At 37.9% G+C, this 21,472-nt stretch overlaps 1 protein-coding gene across 7 annotated transcripts in view; it reads right to left on the reverse strand.

Moving 5' to 3' along the window:
- Nucleotides 1-21,472, reverse strand: part of dlg1 (MAGUK family member discs large 1) — a 539,916-nt gene that overhangs the window by 446,670 nt on the left and 71,774 nt on the right. The gene's annotated exons all lie outside the window — the stretch shown is intronic.

The raw sequence follows: 21,472 nt of genomic DNA on the forward strand, positions 1-21,472 counted from the left end.
TGCGCAAGTTACATATTAAACGGTAAAAATGGCTTAAATGGAAAATTAACTTTCTTTTGCATCAATTGGTAGTTTCTTATGCAATATTCTCTGTTTTGTAGTTACTCACAGTTCCATTTCGTATGAAAACTGTTTCATACCACTACTACCCTTTCACCTGTGGTGGATCGGTACAACTTCATCACCCCCAAACACCTATAAACACCAGTTACAAAAATTGGAGAATTCTTTTTCTAAAGAAACCAAACTCCATAGAAACCAAAATGAAGTTCAGCATGGGAATCGAAAAGGGACCAATTCGCTGCGCGAATCCCGCAAGATTGATTCCAACCGAATCGTTCCGCGGTAGCTTTAATGAACAACGAGGTTATTGGGGCACGAGCTGGCAGAGAACAGCTTGTGATTAAGATATCGAGATCGGGCAAGAAGCAAAATCGAAGACGCCGACAGAGTCCTTGAGACGACGTCGGTTACCTTATAAAGTCTTATCCTTAATTGCATTCCTGAACAGATCAGTCGATAGAAACTGCGCGAACAAATCAGGTGTACTGTATCACGTGGATAAACTGGCGAGCGGAGCTGCATACAAAACTGCATAATTCATCTGGTGCACTTAAGTCCGGTTATCTGGTGGGCGAAACTTTGAACGAACAGCAGAAACTTCGTAGAACTTGGTCGCGTAATGAACTTACGAGCTCACCCTAAACGAAAGATGCATCGCGATAGACCGTTTCGTTATCCATGCGCCACGATGGCTTCGCTGGATTCAGCATCGCTTCGCTACGATAGCGATAGCGAATAGGCAAATGGGCGTGGTTGCTGGTCCAGTCGTTTGTTACAGCCGATGGATTTTCGTTTCTGATCACGTGGAACTATTTTAGTTCGGAGTATAACGTTTGTATCATTGGGCTGACTTCTCGAGGCAGCTCCGTGAGCTTAAATTCGAGTTACTTTCGTTTAAGCAACAGACAGATTTTGAATATTAAATATTAAGAAAGGAAGATATAGAAATATCAGGAACAAGGAAAGAGAGCAGTAAATGAAAGATCCAGCAATTTGGTTTGGAATTTATGGGAGGAAAATTATAGTCTTGAAATAAGAGTTCAGAAAATAAGAAAAGAACATGTAATCGTTATGATTTGTTTTCTGTGGTTCCTGCATCATTAAGCATGTATGATGAATCACGACTCGAATCCACAAAATCAGGCTATCAAGCAACATGCATTGAGAAATACTAATCGATAAAGCAGGAAACTAATCACTTAGAACGCGAGTAATGACTATAACGGTGTACTATATCCAGAAAGCGTTTGTTTCGCTAAATTAATCCTAGACGTTCTCGATTGATATATAGTGACTGTATACAAAGGAGAACATACTGTTCGTGAAGACTGGTTGGAGGCAACGATAACTAATACAACTATTTCGCCCCGATGCGTACATTGATCGACGAGAGATGTGCCGACAGAAAGGCGAATTCACATCTGGGCAACAATTTACAGCAGCAGCAACGTAATTACGTCCACGTTAAACGTGATTACCAACGCAATGAATGAATCCAATAAGTTCGGACAGACCGCTTAATTAACTGCGAGATGTTTACGAAATATACCTCGGAGGAGTGGGAAATGCAAATTCGTTTGGTCCGATTGCGTTCAACGAATCGTTTGCTTTTGGTAAAAAGCCGAAACGTGCAGCAGAAATTGTTTCCATTAAATTCCCTACTTGCACACGAAAACCATCGTTTATACTGACAATATAAAAATACAAGATTATTCGATATTTCCTCTTAACAAACACGTGATTATTTCGCCATCGTTTTTAATTTTTACGCGAAATAAACGCGATACGTGATTTCAAGCATCGCGATACGCCATTATATTTGGGAAAGCCTGCCATGTCGTCCGAGCGACGCACAATGTTTCAGGGTACGGCAATCGATGTTAATTCGGTTGTTGCCTTCGATTTCATTCAATTTTCCGCTCGGATACGAGTAAACGCATAACAGCCAGCCAAATTTTTATTGAAACAAAATTCAACGGGAGCTCGTCGCTATTCGTTTTCCTCGATATCGGTCGCTTCATTCGATTATATCGTTTTTCATCGCGGATCTCAACAAAATGCACACGTTTTATTATTAATTCAAAGTGTCGAAATGGAGATCAAAGGAAAAGAGAGGAACTTGGTATGGATCATTAGAAGATCATTTAGTGAAGGAGAGACGACCGTGAGTTACGTCACCGCGGTAATCGTATTATCCAAGTTCAAGTTACGATACGAAGTCGCGAGACATCGACCAGACGAGCGCTGATCCTGGAAACGAAACGCGCGACGTTCGCTCGAAAAGTTGCCTAACGTTGACCACAACGATTAACGCACGATCGAACCGCGTTAATGGAAGTTTAAGAGCTGACAGCGAGAAACCGATCAACCAAAGAGGTTGCCTTATTTTCTCGCGGAAAATTCACGCGGTTTCGGGTTATTTTAGCGGCAAATAGCGCCGTTGGTTGGAACTACGCTCACGCGAAGATTGATCGATCGACCTTTCATCGAAGCTGTTCGTGATTAGCGAGAAGCAAGGTCGGCTAATTTTCAACTTTACTTTCAATACACGCTTCCCTCTAAAAATAATACCTCGCCCATTCCATTGTACGGTCGCGAATCAATACGCTGTTAAGAATAAACTATCGCCAGTCGTAGAAAGTGACGGTGCCAATCGAAAAAATAGATCGTTTCTTCGTTGTTTAAACTTAGTAATTTATGTTATATCTATTATCTCTTCGACGTTTAAAATTTATCAATGAAAAAGTAAGCTACCGTTATTCACAGCAATTGGTATAAAGATATAATATCTGAGAAATATTAGTAACGATTCCAATTAATCGTTTGGCTTCTCGGTTTCGCGTTACAGAATTATAAATGAAATTTTATCGTAGAACAGGAAAATCGTTTAAATAATCGTGTCTGACCCAAATGCTAAAGAGATCAGCAATTAAAGTCAAGGGAAGAAGACAATAAGGAAGAGTTGGATAATGAAACGACGGATTGATTCGATGAAAAGGGAGCCGACGATAAAGAATCGTCTATATAATTACGGACAAATAGCGAAACCTTAAGAAGATTATGAACGAATACTTTGTTAGATTTACGAAGATGATAATTCGAATTATGAATTATACATACACTTAAAAAACCATGTATATCAGGAACGTGTTTATTACAAGACTCGTCTGGTCTCTTTATCTCAAGATTGTCATTATCTTGGGCGAAAATCTTTTAACAAGTTGTTTATTCGAAACGTGGTGTAAAAGTGACGTAGCTCGCACATGTGCGTGACACATAGTCACCAACTTTCCAGCAAGCGTAAATCAACGGAACGCAAATATCGCATCGATGTAAACAACTTTTATAGTTGGTGAGGTAAATTTGCTAATTCCGTCTCCCGGCGTATCGCTTTCAAAAATGCTCGAGTAATAATTTAATCGCAGATTGTATGTATTCTTGATGAACGTGATCTCTCTTAGTAAAACGTTGTACAATGATGAGCAAAGATAAATAGCGCACGATAATCTTTACGTTTCTGCAATTTCCAGACGTCGCGCTATTAAACAGGCAACAGTATCTTTTCCCGTTGTTCGACTCGCCCAGATGTGAAAGACTTTCCAAATATCTCGAACTCAACACGGTGGAGGGAAAACATTTCAGCAATTACCTGTTCCGTAATTATTTATCTTCTGTTTAAAACGAAACGTCACGGACCGCAATTTCGTCGACTGCCAAGGAAACCGGCGAAATTCCGTCGCAAAGTGTAAACTATAGACCGTATTACTCTCAGGCGAGTCAAGTTCTAATGCCGTCATTTAAAGTCTAATATCTCTTCGACGCGGAAAAGTTGGTCTGCTCGTAAACGTCAAACCCACTTATTCCTGTTTATCCAGTTTTCCCAACTCTTCGTCAGCCTTTTCAGTCTAGCTATACGCCAGTCGTACTTTGCTAAACAGCGCGGTAAATACGGCAAAGTTTCAGCGAATAAAAGCCGGGGAAGCTCGATATCAAAGATAGAAGAATTAGCTGCACCAATGTAATCATTGCTCAGATCAAACGGCAGATAATTAAGAAGTCATATGAATTCAATTTTGTATCGATTTTCTCGTTTCGTTTTATCGGAACATCACGCGGTGATAGACAGCGGTAGGCAATGTAATGTTTCAAAGGAATTATTATATTAGTTCGGGGAACTTGTTTATACAGACAATTTGGAAACTAATGTCTGAGCAATTTTCTATTCGATGATTTTTACTTCAAGAGAATTTGAACTCTTTTCAACGAGATCGTATTTGCCTCCTTCTGACGTGAAGTGGCAAGCAATTATAGCCAAGAGTAAAAAATGCAGTATTCAACTGCAAGATAAAAAGAAAATAAGGGTTTTTGTTTCGAAGAAACTAAGCAATTGAACGTGACAGATGCATCGAGTTATTTGCAATCAACGTAGAACATGCTTTTTTTCTATCAAGCCGCTACGAAATTAATCGCGAAATTTCAATATCGCCATTCGGAAAGGTTTGTCTTCCGATGAACGGATTGATAAAATCGGTTACACCGCCATCAGTTTCGTTAGAAACATCTGTCTTTTATACACCGACCGTGAAATTTCGTATAGTTTTATGACACGTCGAAATATTACGCGAACAAGTCGAACAAAGGAACGACGAATTGCTGTTCACGAATCTCGAAATTCGATACAGTCCTTTCATCTCCTCCTCAGCCAGCGCGATATTTACGGACATAAAACAAGCTTTCCTCGAAAATATTGCGCGTCTCTCAGTCAGCACAGAACGATTTCAAAGAAACTATAAAACTCGTCGAGCTACCAGTCTTTTACTTAAAAAAAAAAAAAAAAAAAAAAAAGAAGGAAGAGAAAAACAATCAACGTATATAGAAAAAAGCTATTCATAGTCTTTCGATTGAAACTTTCAATTTGTTCCGATCCGATTTGGTCGAGGTTTTTTAATTTTTCATTTGAAACCTATCTCCAATTTTTGAATGAAATGGAAATGAAACTTTAAAGACAAATATCGTTTAATTTGGTTAGCATATACGTACATATTCTTCTTTGCTTCTTCGTTCTTTCAAAAATTTTTTTAAATAACATGCAAATTCCAATGCATCTTCACTGGAGTATGAACACACGAAGCTTGATATTAGTGTAATACGTACGAATTTCCAAAAAACATTGAGAATTTTATTACGGAAATTGTTTCTTCATTAGTTGTTCTGTATGCACAAAAAGACTAATGCGAACTGCGGTTAGATTTTATCATCAATCATAAAACCTGGCTCCATAAGCGAAGCTAATCCAGCAGTCGCTATTAAACATCAATATCGCTGTTAAGGTCTTCAGTTTTATGTGTCGTTTCTGTTACTTTTTAATCCCCGCCCGCTTTAATTACACGTCTTTCATTTCGGAGTATGTTGGTTTACAGCCACCTAACCATTAAATGAACCTCTAAAATGTCAACAACTACCCAAGCAAATGTCGTTTCGAAAGTTCCAACTGGAACACTGCATTGCGTTCGCTGTTTCTTATGTTTCATGCGATGGAAACCTCGAAACCTACTTTCCATGCCGAAGACCAATAAAATGCCGATTTACAAAACTATCTTGATTCACAATAACTTGCATTTACAACTATGATAAGTGGTCCGTATACAAAATGGCGATACAATAGTGTTTCCTTCCTTACTTTCTTTTCTCAACATTAGAAACGACATTGAACAACTCTGGAAATTGAAAAGTACAGAGAAGTGATGATGTTGAAAACACTGTCGCTTAAATTTACCTTAGAATTTACCAGATATTATCCATATCATTTCCCTGCGATAAATTAACTCACAAATGTAAGTCGTTCGTTATTGGAGAATTGAATATTAATCGTGCATTTAAGAAATTAGTAAAAAGTGTAATGGATCAGTCTGACTTCTGAAAAGCACATTTAAGAATAAGGGATATTCGAATGTATGGAAGAAATTCTCGACGAGGAAAATCCTCGAAGACGAAAATAGAGAAGAATTGCATGCAGCAGTGATCGTTTGCGCGGGTAAAATCTGGCCGAAGTCGGGCGAAGAAAGAAACGTATTAAATCGCGATTGCATCAAGAAATTCGTGCAAAAAGCTCGAGTTCCGTTAGTTCCGTGAAGATAAATGGAGGAAGATCTTTCATCATCGTGGGAGAACAACGGAATGAAGCCACGTTCATTTATTCCGGCGAGTAATTAACTTTCTTCAAACTGTTAAAAACCTTTTTGATAAATCGGATCTTGCCCCGTGGCTCATCGGAAAATGTATTTCGAATCAACGAAAAAGACTAATCTAATTAAACAAGTTAATTTTTTCGAACGAAAAGGCATGTACCTCACGAAAAATCAATATAAAGTGACAAGTACGAACACAGCGTGAATAAAACTATGATATTTATAATCTACATACAAAGTAATTAGATGCAACCAGAATTGTTGACATGGCGTGATATTATAGGTAACCTGGTATCATACGCGTGTAGACTCGAATGGAAAAACAAGACACCGCGTCAAAGCCAACGGACAGATCGAGAAAGTTTGATTAGTTTATAGTTTGATACGATGAAGTTTGCAAGTAATTGTGCATACACGCGTCTCCGTGTCACTATCCAACAGCTTTAATCTAGTGACTTTCGATGACAGCGTGTCCTGCGAAGTTAAGAAACGATATCGGAGTGCACACAAGGACGAAGTGACCTAATGAAAATTCAGAGATCGATAGTCCTGTCTTTTCCAGTAGTTTTAGCCGAAATATCATTTAAACGAGTAGCTTTCGGAATTGTACGAATTCCTAATTTCATACATATAATTATAAAATTTTAAAACGTACGAATAAATATGAATTACGAATTGTATGAATTACACGCTAAACCGAACTAATTAGTCTCGCTGATAATAATCACCTAGCTTTTGAACGATCAAACACTAATTCTAATATTAAAATTGAGAACTATTTCGAAAGTGGAGTTCTCCAAATAGTTCATATATACATATCAGAAAAAAGATGAGAAGGCAATGAATACGAACGTTTCGCCGGGATTAAATGAAACGAAAGTCAGATACCGCTAAAGAATAGCTTAAAATCGTGTTACAGGTAGCAAGCAAATTAAAAGAACAATCAACGGTACATAGTCAATTGCCACTAGTGTCCCAGCTTGTCACACGATCGATGTCAATATCTTTCTTTGTCAGTTTCATTCAAACTCTTTTGCTTTACCGATGAAACTTCAGGTCGTTTCGCTTTGCTAGTTTATACAGCCATGTTAATTGCAGCAAGGGCAGAGAGTTGAAAGGGGAAAAACGGCCGAAGAGGAAACGAGTACTTGTCAGTTTACTTAGGAAACATAACACGCCCATTAATAGTTGGTTTTCCACGTTCGTTAATTTAACATGTTTAAGCGAAGGCAATTTACCGGTAACACAGCGGGGTTCTTCCTTGTTATTAAAAAAAAAAGAGAAAAGGAAAAAAATGAAAAAATGACACTGCAGTATTCTCTCTCCACTTTTTTCTTGAATTATAATTACAAGGAAATGAAAATATGACATAATGAAATAAATACGGAAACATTCAGTCTTCAAACGAATTTATTTGCCTTATCTCCATTTGAACCATAATCTTTACTACACAATAATTGTAATCACCCACATATAAATAAAACATAGAAAATTCGAATCGTTTTCATGCAGATAAGCCATTAAATGACAGACACAAAGTGCCGAGATGATAATACTTTCATCCAGATGAGCCCCTTGAACGAGAATCGTCCAAAGGTTCGTGTTTCGCAGGATAAAAATGTCAAAGTACCTGGCAGAAGCAAACCGTACTTACCGATACATCGCGCAAACGGTATCAGAAAGAGGGTTGAAGCAATCGACCATGCAGAAAAAGTATGAAAAGTGAAGGAGGAAGAGAAGTCGGGAATAAGGGGTGGAGACGTCAACATGAAATAAACGCGACGACGTTTAACTTCTGGTTTCGTCTCGAAGGGAGAATCTTCGGCAAGTCGGAGGTGTTCAAAAGGAACTGGAAAGGGAAAGGGGATGAGAGAAGCAGACGAGTCGGTGGATGCAGAATTCGGAGGCAATATTTCACTGCCCTTCCTACGGCGTCTAGCCGCCTCAGCTTCCATCACACCCCTTTTGCTCTTCGATGTGCAAGTCCGATAGATTCGGGTCCATTTGCCGCTTTGGCCAAGTGAAATACCCAAACCCGCTATCACCATACGAACAGTCACTGTTCTTCTATTTCACTCTTTTCGTCTTTTTGCATGTTTATTTTACGACGTCATTTATTATTCCCAAACCAGTACGTTCTCCCGCTTCATTGAATTGGTTCGAAATTAAACAGGAAATTAAATTGCTCGAAGATAGCTAGAACGTACCCAGTAGTGAATTAACGTTGTGTGATACTCATTCATATCTTTTTTCTTTTTCTATCAAAAGAATTGAAAGAGCGTAAAGGTATATTAATAAATATTCGTAGAATATGGTTCATAAATTAATGCTCGTGGCATAATATTGAGATATTACTGTATCTTCGACCTAGTTGTATAAAGTATGAAGAATTAATCTGGCCATTTATGTCTGCCATTTTGACAATAAATAGATTAATTCAATTGTTTCGAGACATGCCGCAATATTACAATAATTACAGAACCGCCTAGCTAGTTCTAGTTTGTATTGTTTAAATCTGTCTTAGGACGAACCAACTAATTATTTCCTACGAAAGCAGTAGCTCTGATAATTTCCATTAGTGGACTCATTAAGGATAGAAACTACAAACTTGGTCTACGCGGCAAACAATGCATCAACTGGAAACATAAATAGTTCGGTACAAGGATATATCGCGTTGGACAAACAGAACACGATTCAAAGGGAAACTTGAAAACAAAAATTTTCTTTACCAAATTGTACCAAACGTAATCTGAACAAAATCAACTATAGCGATAATTATCATAAAAAATAAATGATAAAATAATGAATTATCATAAAAAATAAATGATAAAATAACGAATACATGGACATACGAGTAACGCAAAATAAGCGAGGTTAAACGTGTCGTTAATAATAATCGTTTTAACCTCGAGAAAGTCTTGTAAGCTCGATGTTTCGGAACTTTGCTACGCGATAGCAAGTAGATATGATCGCTAACTAGTCAGACAGTACACACGACATTACATAATCAGCCACGATATGGCGTAACTAACACCATAATTGAGTTTATAACAAGGCGGTGAGTGAAATGCCACATGGCTTGATACTCTGCGTGTCTGTCGACTGTCTGATACGTTACATGGTCACCGTATAAGCACCGTAGTAGGGAATATTCGTTCACATGCACTGTAAGCAGATACTGGCTTAAGCGTTCTGTGCAAGCATAATGCATATAAATAGGCGGTTACAATCGCACACTGTTGGGTATACTGTTGAAAGAAAACATCGTGAATTCTATTTCGATACTGGGTCAAATTACACGTTGAAAATGTGTTTTCATCTGCGACCGAGAAGTTGAACCGCGGAAACACGAATGAAAAGAGCAACAATCTGCTTGTGGAGAAAATTAGTTAAGTTAAAGTGTCTGTAACTGTTCTTGAAACTTTCGGCAGTTCTCCGCAAGGGTTGACGTAAAGAATTGTTTTTATTTCGCTTAGAAAGCACCATCGTTAAAAATTCGCTACAAGAGAAAATCAGCAGGGCTCGTGATCGTCAAATTGCTTAGAGTTAGAAAAAAAACTCGCGTTATTTAAACTACGCTCGTAACAAACTGAACTAAATCGTCTTTCGCGTTCTCCCCTGATGTCTTATTTCCTCGCTGTTGTCGCGAAATATCTAGTTATAAGTGCATGAATGTAATGCCAACACGGTATAAAGTAATATGGGTTTTTAATTAAGAGAACAATGCAAAAGACATCGAAACGTATCGATGGGGAAACCATGCGGCAGGCCATTCGCTTATAAAAGCGATTCTCTTGAAAGTATCGTTTCCATTTTTCTTTTGTCCTGACTCAATCTCACCCTCCAATATTCCTAAGCTTTCGTAACTTCAATCTAGAGAAGTAACTTCCGGAGCAACTTCATTTTAACTTCGTGAATCAAATATGTATAAGGACAAATATAATACAATACAGAAATACCGTAATATAACGAGAAACACGAAACATCAGAGTCGTGCAACACTGTCTAAACAATAACGGCTAATGGTTTTCAGCACAGTTGAAACTTCATTGAAAGAACTCTGAATCTCTCAACAACTACTCAGGAATGGTAATATTTTCGGTAATTTGCCACTGTATCTTGTTAACATTGTGAGTTTTCTTAACATTTCGTAACATTATCAGAAGATAAATTATGATTCTACTATTATGATATTAATAAATATTAGACAAGAGATGTGACGTAAGCCGATAATGCTTTTTATGTATAATAGAAAAGACCTATGAAAAAAGTGCAAGGTGTTAGCATTATATTCGAAGGTATAAGGGCCAGTATAGTATTCATGGAAAGTAGCCATGTTAGTTTTATTCCCTGCACGCCGTAATAAGTTTCTAGCAAGTTGTTAATGGCCGCCTGCGGGTCGTCTCGTCGGGGCTCTCGTCGCTTGCCACGACACTAGGGGACAACGTCGTAGTGCATTACGCAAATGAGGCATAAATTCCTCCGCTCAATGAACGTTATTAAACAGCTTAATCGCTTAATGACCACTCACGCCTTGACGAAAGAAACGAAATCTTCTTAGAGCTATCTTTACGATTTCGCATGTATACGTTAACATAAAATTGAGAAAAACACACAGGTTGATAAAAGCATTTAAATGTATATAGAAATAACCAATTAATTATTGCAAATAGATATTTAATAAAAAAATTAGTATACAGCATACAACGAATAACTGATTGTCAAAATACTTTTGTGATCTCTGCAAGATATACATCTACTTGTACTAAATATATTGTAATTTCTGTATACATTTTCAGATTTATTTCAAATTTTACCAATATGATCGGGCATACTAGTACCAATAAAAGATCTAGAAGTGTTCGAATACTTTGCTGAAACTTGTGTATCTTGATATTATAATTATTCATCTAACATAAAATATCTCGCATTACATGTTTTTGATCAATTTCCAAAAAGGAGAACGAATCAATGATAATCCTTCCGGACATATCATGATCCAATTGCCGATAAATTTCACATGCTGCTGACTATGCATGCACGTTTGTGATCTCGCATAATAACGGATAATGAGATGCAGTCAGCATCTAGAGTTTCGAGATAAAAAGGAATGTAGTGGAGAGCTGACGTGTATCGTACACGATACAAAGGTACGCTTTTCTTTCTTGCGGTTTGAACGATGTTACGACGGAAAATGATTTTGAATCGAGACCGGATTCGTAAAAGGGTGCAAAGCGACGTAATGCTTTGCACGGATATAGTGAATCGATGCATGAATAATCATATTAAAACGAACGTTTTCATCACGACTCGTTCAATATCGAACGACAGATTCGTAACTTTAACTAGTTACATCGATGCGATATCGGAAGAACCCAATCGAAACATTCTTCTCCTTGTTTCTTGCAATGATATAACGAGTTTATTCGAGATTTCAAATTAATTCGACGAACAAATTTTATCGGTACATTTGTAACGAATTAAATTAAATTCCAATAGCGTTCAACAATTAAAATTGTACATGTATAAAGTAATAACGTTACAAAAGTGTTAATTATTCGGCCACGTTAAATGTAATTTTCTGACATCCGTATGCGGTCTCAAAATATAGAAATACTTTTACTGGAAATGAAATGCATGAAATATTGAGATGAATATGTATGTCGAATAATCTGCCCGAGTTATCCGTTGGTCGTCAACGAATAAACTAGTAATTAATTTATGTTATACTAAATAACATTTCACGAACTCGATGCAAAAGCTGCGGCGAAAATCGAATTTCTGTGCCCGTTAAAATTATTTCTGGGCTACGGTAAATGATTACTAGCCGGGAAAGCAACGATCGACAAACTTTCGCGTTTCGTGCTGGAGAAAATATAATCCGCGCACGTGTAAGAAGAACACGTCGCTTTATTAGCACAAGAACACGATCAAATGTAGCAATTACAAACGAGATTAATAAGGAGCATTCTTCACTGAGCGACGTAACATCAACCTCGACCAAGATTCTTTATGGAAGATGGTTCTTAAATTTGAACACAAAGACACGATCGATGCTTCCTCTGCAAACGTCAGATTAATTTTCTGTCACGATGTTAGGAAATAATGAACAAATAATCGTGGGACAAGATATTTTTATCGAACAACGTAAGTCTGATTCGTCAACGATCCGCCGAAAAGTTTGTGGGAATGCAACAATCCGTAGGCTTGATAGTAATTTACATTTTCGTCGTAACGTGAAACTTAACGATGAAATTACATGTATCGGGGTGCATGGTGATTTCTCTTGTATATTTCTTCATCAGCTCCAACTTCATTTACACGGTGACAGAAGAAACAAGCCGATGGAAAAAAAATATTTACGAAACGATGTTTCGTTATCTGTCGTGCGTTTCGGAAAATGGGAACAAATTAAAAACGCTATGAGATTTGTAAAGGTGTCTTTAATGCAAATAAGAAAAAAAGAGCGATGAGAGAATATATATCGCCGATGATTCTCCGAAAGATCATGTTTCCATATTACAGTTACTCTAAAGTAAAAAAAAGATGGTGAACCACAATGGATCTTGGCAGAAAATCCAAGAAACTGCGAGTTCTCGAAGAAGTGCAGGAGAATTACGCGAACGGATTTATGGAAAGCGCAATGCCGCGACTTCTCTCCGACACGGCCGGCGCAGAGTGAGAGAGATGAGAGAGAAAATGGCCGAAAATCGTGACGAAGCGGCTAATGGCCAAGTTTATGGCGACGAATCGGATTCATGTGTGCAACATGGAGCAACGAATGGGAACGATTCTCGGGGAAAACGAGAGAAATTGGTCACCCTCGTAACAACTGCGACGACAGCACCCGCAGCAACGATCGTAGTATTCGGTTAACGATCTTACAACATTGCCTGCTCGTGCTTTGAATTTCAAATTGTCCCGCCCGTCGACACAGGCCGCTATTCACCCAGCAGCGTGCCATCGTCAGAAACCAATGGCCATTCCACCGGCCTCAAGAAATCCATGTTAACGATCTTGTTTTAACGACAAACCTTTTTCTCGAACTGCATTTTCCATCTTCTTGCGGATCGAAAAACTTTCTTCTAATGTACTATCTTTCGTTCAATGAAATAAATTCATCGAGTTTGTATAAATATTTGAATATTATTCTTTTTACAAAACGTAATAACTTGGCAAAGATGAAAGAAGTTTAAAATATCAAATATTTTGCGTTACGGAAGCGCGTGATGTATTAATTTTCGAGTTGCTGAAGAAAGAAAAACATTGATGAGAGCAGAATAAACGTTTATCGCGTCCATTAACAGAGTAAATTTGACTTATCCAAGTATCGTAGCCGTATTTACACAGAAAATACAAAAGTCAAGCTTGCTGCGAGAGCGAAATAAAAGTTCGAAAATGGTAACTACAAAAGATATATTCTACTGTACACGTAGATAAAAAAACCTTCGCAAAGAGAGCTTACACTTTGTTACAACATTCAGATATTGGGCTGTATGCAATATCAATAAGGTTATTGGAAACGTATCTACACATCAATGCACAGGTATCCGTGCATCAATATGATACGGATACGTCTACGCAACGTCAATACGTCTACACTTTGTACACATACATATATGTGGTTTAGTGTACTAGAATTCCTAAATGCCATAAGCCATAATGTATTACCAAAAAATACGAATTTATTACATATTTTCAAAGGGTTTGTTCTCTATCTAAAGGTAATGTATCGAATACGAATATTTATCCAAATACGGAATCTATTTTACGTTAAAAGCCAAACAGACTGGTCTTTTCTTAAACTTATACTATATTATACTATATTGTAAAATGAATTATTTACTTTTAAAAAATTCTGTAACTGATATTAAAATCACGGATCTAATGATTGTCAATTTTATGAGCTGGAACAAAATTTTAAATTATAATGAAAAATTCATTGTGAACACAGCTCTTGCTTTGTAGTTCCATCATAGTCTATCACGAGTATGACAAGACATTATGAAACAAGGGGTTAATATGATTTTTACCACAGTATTCTTTTTCAAGTACATAGTATCTACTGAATTTCTAGCGAAAAAGAACCGATTTTTTGTTGATTGAAATATAACTGTTTCCAAATAAAATTAAATAATTAAAATCACCATGAAAGTATTAAATTTTCGAGCAGCAAGAAAAAGACTCAGCAAAGTCATTCGTATCTTTTGAATGCAAACAAGGAAAACGGTTTTGAATAAATCTAAGTGTTTTGCCACAGAAAGGCCACGCTAAGAATTGGAAGCCAGGTACTTTGCTAGCTGCGTATCCCGCGCGTAAAACAAAGCCCTGCGTGACAATAAAGGCCACTACACAATGGTAATTAATGAATACTCGGGCCCGGGGACAAAAGTTCGTTATATAAAGATACATATGCTCCTTTATATACCGCAATATGTACCAAGCATTGTGAACCGTGGGGAAAGCAAAGTAGATTTTAAGATCGACGATGAACATCATACACTGCATCCACGATCCTATTGTTTACGAATACACGTGTACTAAGGCAAAAACAATGAAAATTAAAAGCACCGTCCTGAGTGAGACCTACGCGTGTTTGTTGAAGCTTTTTTACTTTCTCCTATGGTTGATTCCTTGACCGACGAATTTTAAACACCTGGATAATTATTTTCAATTTTTGTATTTCGCTTTACGATATAATCTAAAATATTAAAAAAAATTTTACGCACATTTCTGCGTAATATATATTATGTAGCATATTACTGGAATAATTATATTTTATACCAAATTTCTTTTCACGAGACGGACGTGCATTATCCCAACGATTAATTTCGACATTTTAATTAAATTGGTTAGGTTAGATTTCATTTTAATTAAATTAGATCGAATATTATATCTATAAAATTAGATTATATTTTAATTTATTGCATATTAAATTCTGATATTGCCAAATACAGTTCATGCCAAATAAAGTAACCACGTTTGAAATTCTGCTACTGCTGTGGGGGCATGAATAAGAATAAAAAAGTGCATTCAATATCGAGACACAAAAGAGAGCGGAGATTGATCGATGCGAAATCGTCGACTAGGTATTTCCAATCTCTGACCGAAGAAAATAGGAGAAAAGAAGAGATCGAGGGTCGCACGTATAAAAATACATATACGTAGTTATACTGGCGTTTCGATTTTGAAAATTTCAGCAATGGTATCAGTGGCTACCGAGCTCGATAACAAAGAAGCCTGTAAGCGAAAATGCAATTTTTCCAAAGCAATACTATCAGTTCTCTAGTTATTTCGAAATACAATACTTTTCGTTACGTAAATTTGATAAGTAATGCGAAACTTCGTATAAAAATTCGGCACTGTTCAGTTTCCATTTCCATGTTATCCACAGTTCATATTTCGCTGTTTCGCGTTATGAATATTTCGCGCGATTTTCTACGACTTAGCTCGTACACGAGTCGTTTCTTCTACGCGTGAAACGTATATTAGCCATAATTGTTCCATGATCGCGTGCGCAATTCCAATTTCGATAAAAATCGCCCAAGCCTTGCCGTTGTTAAACCTCGAAACAATGCCTGACTCTTGTACCGGCAAGAACACGTGCTTGAGAAATTGCACGAGCATCGCGATATTCATGAAAAGAATATCGATCGAATTTCTGCTGCCTGCAAAAGGTATTCAGATTCTAATAAAAGTTCGTTGTTTACGATATCGAAGGTTCTTCGTGAACAACGATTTTCCTGATATGATGTAAGATCTAATTAACGTTAAATCAGTCGAGCTACGAAACGAAAAAATCTCAAAATGACAGATTTTAGATCTTTTATTTCCTGAAATTTCTAAAAACATACGAGTGCTTTTAATAAAATAGCTAAGCGTTTTTATTAATATGGAAACACAATCTTACGTGTCTCCTTATTTTCACTGTACCATTTTAATATGTACCATATGTCTGCTGTTGCCAGTTGCCAGTTTTAACGTCAAAATAGTGTTCTCCAAGTAAAGTGCAAGTAAAGCGAAGAAATTAGAATTATGAGCACAATTTTAAGATCAAAGCGAACGGGGTTGCTACGTGATAGTGACATCGAGGCTACGGGAAGTTCGACAAGACCGAACGAGAAGGTGAAAAGAACAGCCCCGAAAGCTGAAATACGTCAAGAGCTGACGCGTTTCGCGTCATCGGCACGTCTACCCCGCGTGTCAATTTCTTTCTCCGCCCTTCATGCGCTCATTTTCCTGGCTCTCTGTTCCGCTTTCATTTTCCGCCGTGCACCAAAATGCCGTCGTCCGTGAGTGCAATAGCCTAGCGCGAATGATTGCTCGGTCAGATGAAGCTGCAATTTTCTGCACTGCTGCCGCGTCTAACGCCCGAAATAAATCGGATTTTCCGCGCGGTGCGACACAGGATAGAAAAAGTACCCGTGAAAAAGATTATACATAAAAAAACAGCGCTAGACACCGTGAAAGAAGAGTTAATCGTAATTAAAACAAACGATGCGCCGTAAATAATCTCGGACATGGATACGAGTCTCGCACCGCGCTTTTTTACGCTGGTTCCTTAACGTGAACCGGATTCTCGCTAATCACGTTGTCGATGAGACAGATCACTTGATAAACTGGTACTGATAGTCTACCAAACGACGTCCATGGGTTAGACATATTTTTGTACAAGCTGCTTAACTGTACTTAATACTTGATACTTCTGCTGCTACTTAAACTGTAACATAGCGTAGAGCGGTACGTTATTCAAAATTGGTAGCAATAATTGTAGAGTTCTCAGTAACGCGTCAAGTTTGGATACCCAACATGATATTTCATTCTTCGCTCAAATTACAGGAGCGAAGTTACCTCTCTTCCTCTGTGCTTCACTTGCCCTAAAGGGCTTCATCACTTCCTTTGTCTGGTTACTTCAAAGAAAGGAAACCACAAACTTATCAACGTCGGTGTCTTGCTACTTTAATATTTCTCTATTCCCTCTATTTTCTTGCTACTTTCTTTTCTCCGAGTTGTAGTTTCAGCTTCCATCTATTTCGTTCCCGTTCACTCTTATTTCCTTTTTATTACAGCACCGCCGCGCTTTTTATTGATTTATAAATTGATCTGTTCTCTCCCGTTTTTCTACCTCCCTCCCCCTCTTTACGTTCTAGTCTCGTTACTTTCTTTTCTCCTTTCTTCCGCCTTTCGCGCTCTCCACACCAGGCTCCTACCAGTTCTAGCAGTTGCAGGGCAACACGAAAAGTAGACGATACTTTCCTCCCCCAGAGATTCTCTGAGAGAGAGAGAGAGAGAGCCTTCTTTCCGAGGCTGTTCGGGAAAATTTTTCTCCGCCGATCGATGACCGACCTGAATTTTAAAGAAGCGAGAGAAAGCTGATTTTCAACCTCTGCGACAACAAGCTTAGTTTCCTCTTTTCTCTTTCTTTCTTTTTCAACGTCAACAAGCCACGTCTAATTTATAAGCATCGAGAAATACGTTTATCGCCCCGCGGATGATTCCATTAAAGGACGCGAACGTTAAGATGAAGTTTCGCCCGATTCATTAACGATTCTTAACCAAAAGATCGATGAATTCCTTGAGTGTTCGAGACGCGTATCTCTTTCGATAACAACCGTGCTCCCTTTCGATTCAGGACTGAAAACCAAGTTCCATTAACATTTTATTTCTATATTTGATCGAAGAATATATAAAACACATAACATTTGGAAAAAAGAAAAAGAGAATTGAAGAATATAGGCGTCCATTATATCACATAAATGAAAAATAATGTAAATAGAGAATACATATAGAGAACACCGTAAAAACTATCCATTGATGAATCGCTGAAAACTGACCTAAACTACTAGTACACGTGTGCAAGGGCAAGAAGGATTTGTCAGCCAGTCGTGTTTTGTAACGTAACGTCCGATGCATTCGCCACCAAGATGTAAAATAGTGCATCGTGTCTATGTTTCACGTTCATGTCGTGTCGAACCATACATTTGGATCCGTAGAGTATCTGCACACTGTACGAACTGTATCAAATAGGTTATACGTGAGAAATTTACATACCGTTTTCAGAGATTTCTCTTTTAATTTTTATTAAAACAATCGAAAACATGGCCACACGAATTTTCCATCGTAAAAACATATCACGTATTCAAATTCAAACCAGAATTCGTCAGATCTGTTTTTTGTTTACTAGTAAACTAATGCGTCGCAAATTTATCAACAAAAACGAGCAACGGAACTATGCAAGAAGGGTGCAAATGCGGATTATGAGATTAGCAGCCTGGTCTCCTATAATTAGGTTTCTTTGGTACGACTTGCATCGCATATCTGTTTTCTTGAGAAAGGTGGCCATGTAAGAAATAGGATCTTAAATCTAAATCCGTCAAAGTTTGCATTCGCTAAATAAACAGGTAAAATTAAATCTCGAAAGATAAAAGGCAACATGTATGACGTAAGAATTTAAACAAAATTCATAAAATGTATATTCGTGCAATACAATTTTGATTCTTGTAGACCTGCAATTAATACCACACTCCTTCATTTGAAAAAGTAAATTCTACCGAATTTCGAGAAGCCCCGATCAAACACGAAGCAACCGAGGTAAGACTCCGTCATTTCTAGAGGATTTGAAGAACAGAGAAAACAGAAAGAAACATGAGCTCAAGGAAATCACGTATTCGTAAGTAGACGTTTCCTTGTAATCTGGCTTTCGAATTCCTTTACCAGACAAAAAGGTTCGTAAGATTAGTGGGAGATTAGAAACGTCGAATGTTCGAGTTTCCCAGAGACTTTTCTAGGGTGTGTGTAGAAGGATCATTAGAGGAACATACCTACTTCCGATGGAAACAAATTGAAAGAGAAGCTCTTCAAACTCGAAGGTCAATTTATCGCCCTAATTTTAACTATCAGGAAATTTCTGGAATTTCAAGAAAAATTTCGTTAACCGCCACGGATGTTTGCTCGCGAGGGATCGACCATTTTCTCATTTTGGCCAATTTCACGAGTTAAGACACCTCTTAACTTCCATCGTTTTCAAGTCCTGTAATTCGCAATCCATTTGGATAATCGGTAGGAAGCTGATGCCGACGATAACAAGCGGGAAAGGGCTGAGAGCGAACGAAGGGGAGGACGAGATATAAATTGAAAGCACTCGTCCAAAGCTACTCGAGAATTTTAACTCGTCCAAAATAGCGGTACAGCCTCTCGAATTATCTTCGAGTTTGCTGACCAAAGGAAAGGCACGAGTACCTTGCGAGCCTGTGTCACGTATCTTTAACAAATTTGCCGGAAACATTTCCAGATATGCGAATCCTCTCTGCTTGTTGCCTTCAACTCGGTTATTAAATCGTCTAAGCGTGAAGAATATAACGTGTTTCAGGAAAAATAATTCCATAAATGCGCGAAGGTGTCGGTGCTGTTGTACAATGCATTCCATTAACACGACAATTAATAGAAAACACGAGAGACGTTCGCGAGAAATACTCTTAAGGTGAGCGCCGGTGATTCAAATTATTCTTTAGACACGGGAAAAGCGTTAAACATAATTAAGATCTGGTTGTTCGTCTAGAGAAAATTAAATCGGAAGTACCGGCGTTCCCCAGTGACCTGATTGCAGTTGCAACCGTAGCCGTTCTGTTGTACAACAATTATCGTGACATTCGAGTAAATTAATTTAGAATCTTCTTCTAGTCGCGTGGGATAGATCTCCCGTTCTCTTCCCAACTACTTTTATTCCAATTAATCTTCTTTCTTACTTTTCCTTCGGTTTGAAACTTGAGATACTCTGATTCAGCAGTTGGAGTCAAACCATTCTACGATTGACAGTGAATTACGTTTCACGGACACTTGTTCAGTGATTGTCGTAAGTTCGCTAACGACAAACTTATACTGTGGGAAAGTCGAAAATCAGCGCGACGCGACATCGTATCCGAGTACAATCGCTACTGATGAAGGCCAAATATCCGAGAGCACTGCATCTCAATTTCAGTCGGCGTCGTTATTTCGTCGTCCAGTTTCCTATAAACTTCTGTCTCTAAGTTCACCGGTGTATAACACCGTTACGTGCTTAGTTCTAAATTGTAACCTTGTTACGTACTTAGCGTTGCCAACGTGACGCGTAACCTTGTGGGCATTGACCAGGAAACTGTGGTATGCGAACAACGATACGTTGCAGCAATCTTCTTCGAATCATTAATTATGACGTTACCCTCAAAACCAGCTACGGCAATAAAGGGTTCTTGCGGAATTATGAGTAATCGAGGACATATACGATGTATTGTATGATAAGTTTAAACGTGACGACGCGAAAAAAACTAATTAAAACGATGACATTTAACTTGTTTTATTGTAGTACATATTTTTTAGTTTAGTTATTTCCAAAGCAGTAGAGTTTCAGTTGCAGTTACAACTTGAAATGGAAATTTCTCGTATGCAGTGGCAATGAGATTGCGAGCTGAATTAAGAATGTGTGCAATATTCGCACGCACATTTACATAGCCTATTCAGCAGCTTGGTACGAAACGCATGGAAAATTCAGAAAATTGCTGAAAAAATTCTCCCTCGTTCTCTACTCCGAATATCTAGCTACCTGTGCCTTTAGAGACGTTGCCAGAATAAATGGAAACTTAGGTACAATACCTGTATCGATTCTTGGGACAGAGTTAATCAAATGATCGATCTTTATACTTCATCCAATCATTCAAATACAATATCTTTTGAATTTTATGTCCAATTAATATCATTCGTAACTAAGTAAATTTCCAAATTGAACTGCAAATTCAATTCAAACGACTGTAATAATGATTAATCGCGAAACACGCTAAAACTTTTTTTTCAAACATTCACTTTCCACTGATAAGATGGGAAAACGATTTTAAGAAAGCAAGATTTGGTCGAACGACGAATATCATTTTGTTAGCAATTAAGGCTGGTGGTGTTTGAATCACTTTAGTAGAAAGACGCTAATTTCAGGTGTTTCACGGAATATTCTAATCTCGTTAAGTACTTAGCGTAGCTGATATGACGTGTAATCTTGCGGCCATTGCCCACGTCACCGATGGGACTCTCGAGGCGAAGCTGTTTCGGGTTTATCAGCACTAACAGGCGAAGCGCGGCATCGGTGCAACCGACACAGTCGCACGTGCAGCAGACTAATCTCCTCTATGCAGAAGCATTATACCGAGTGGACGGAATAGGACAATCTGGTACGCAAAGTAACTTACACGGTTACC

The sequence above is a fragment of the Bombus flavifrons genome, chromosome 11 (genome assembly GCF_040668555.2).
Source record: "Bombus flavifrons isolate JBK064 chromosome 11, iyBomFlav1_principal, whole genome shotgun sequence".
NCBI classification, from domain to species: Eukaryota; Metazoa; Arthropoda; class Insecta; order Hymenoptera; family Apidae; genus Bombus; species Bombus flavifrons.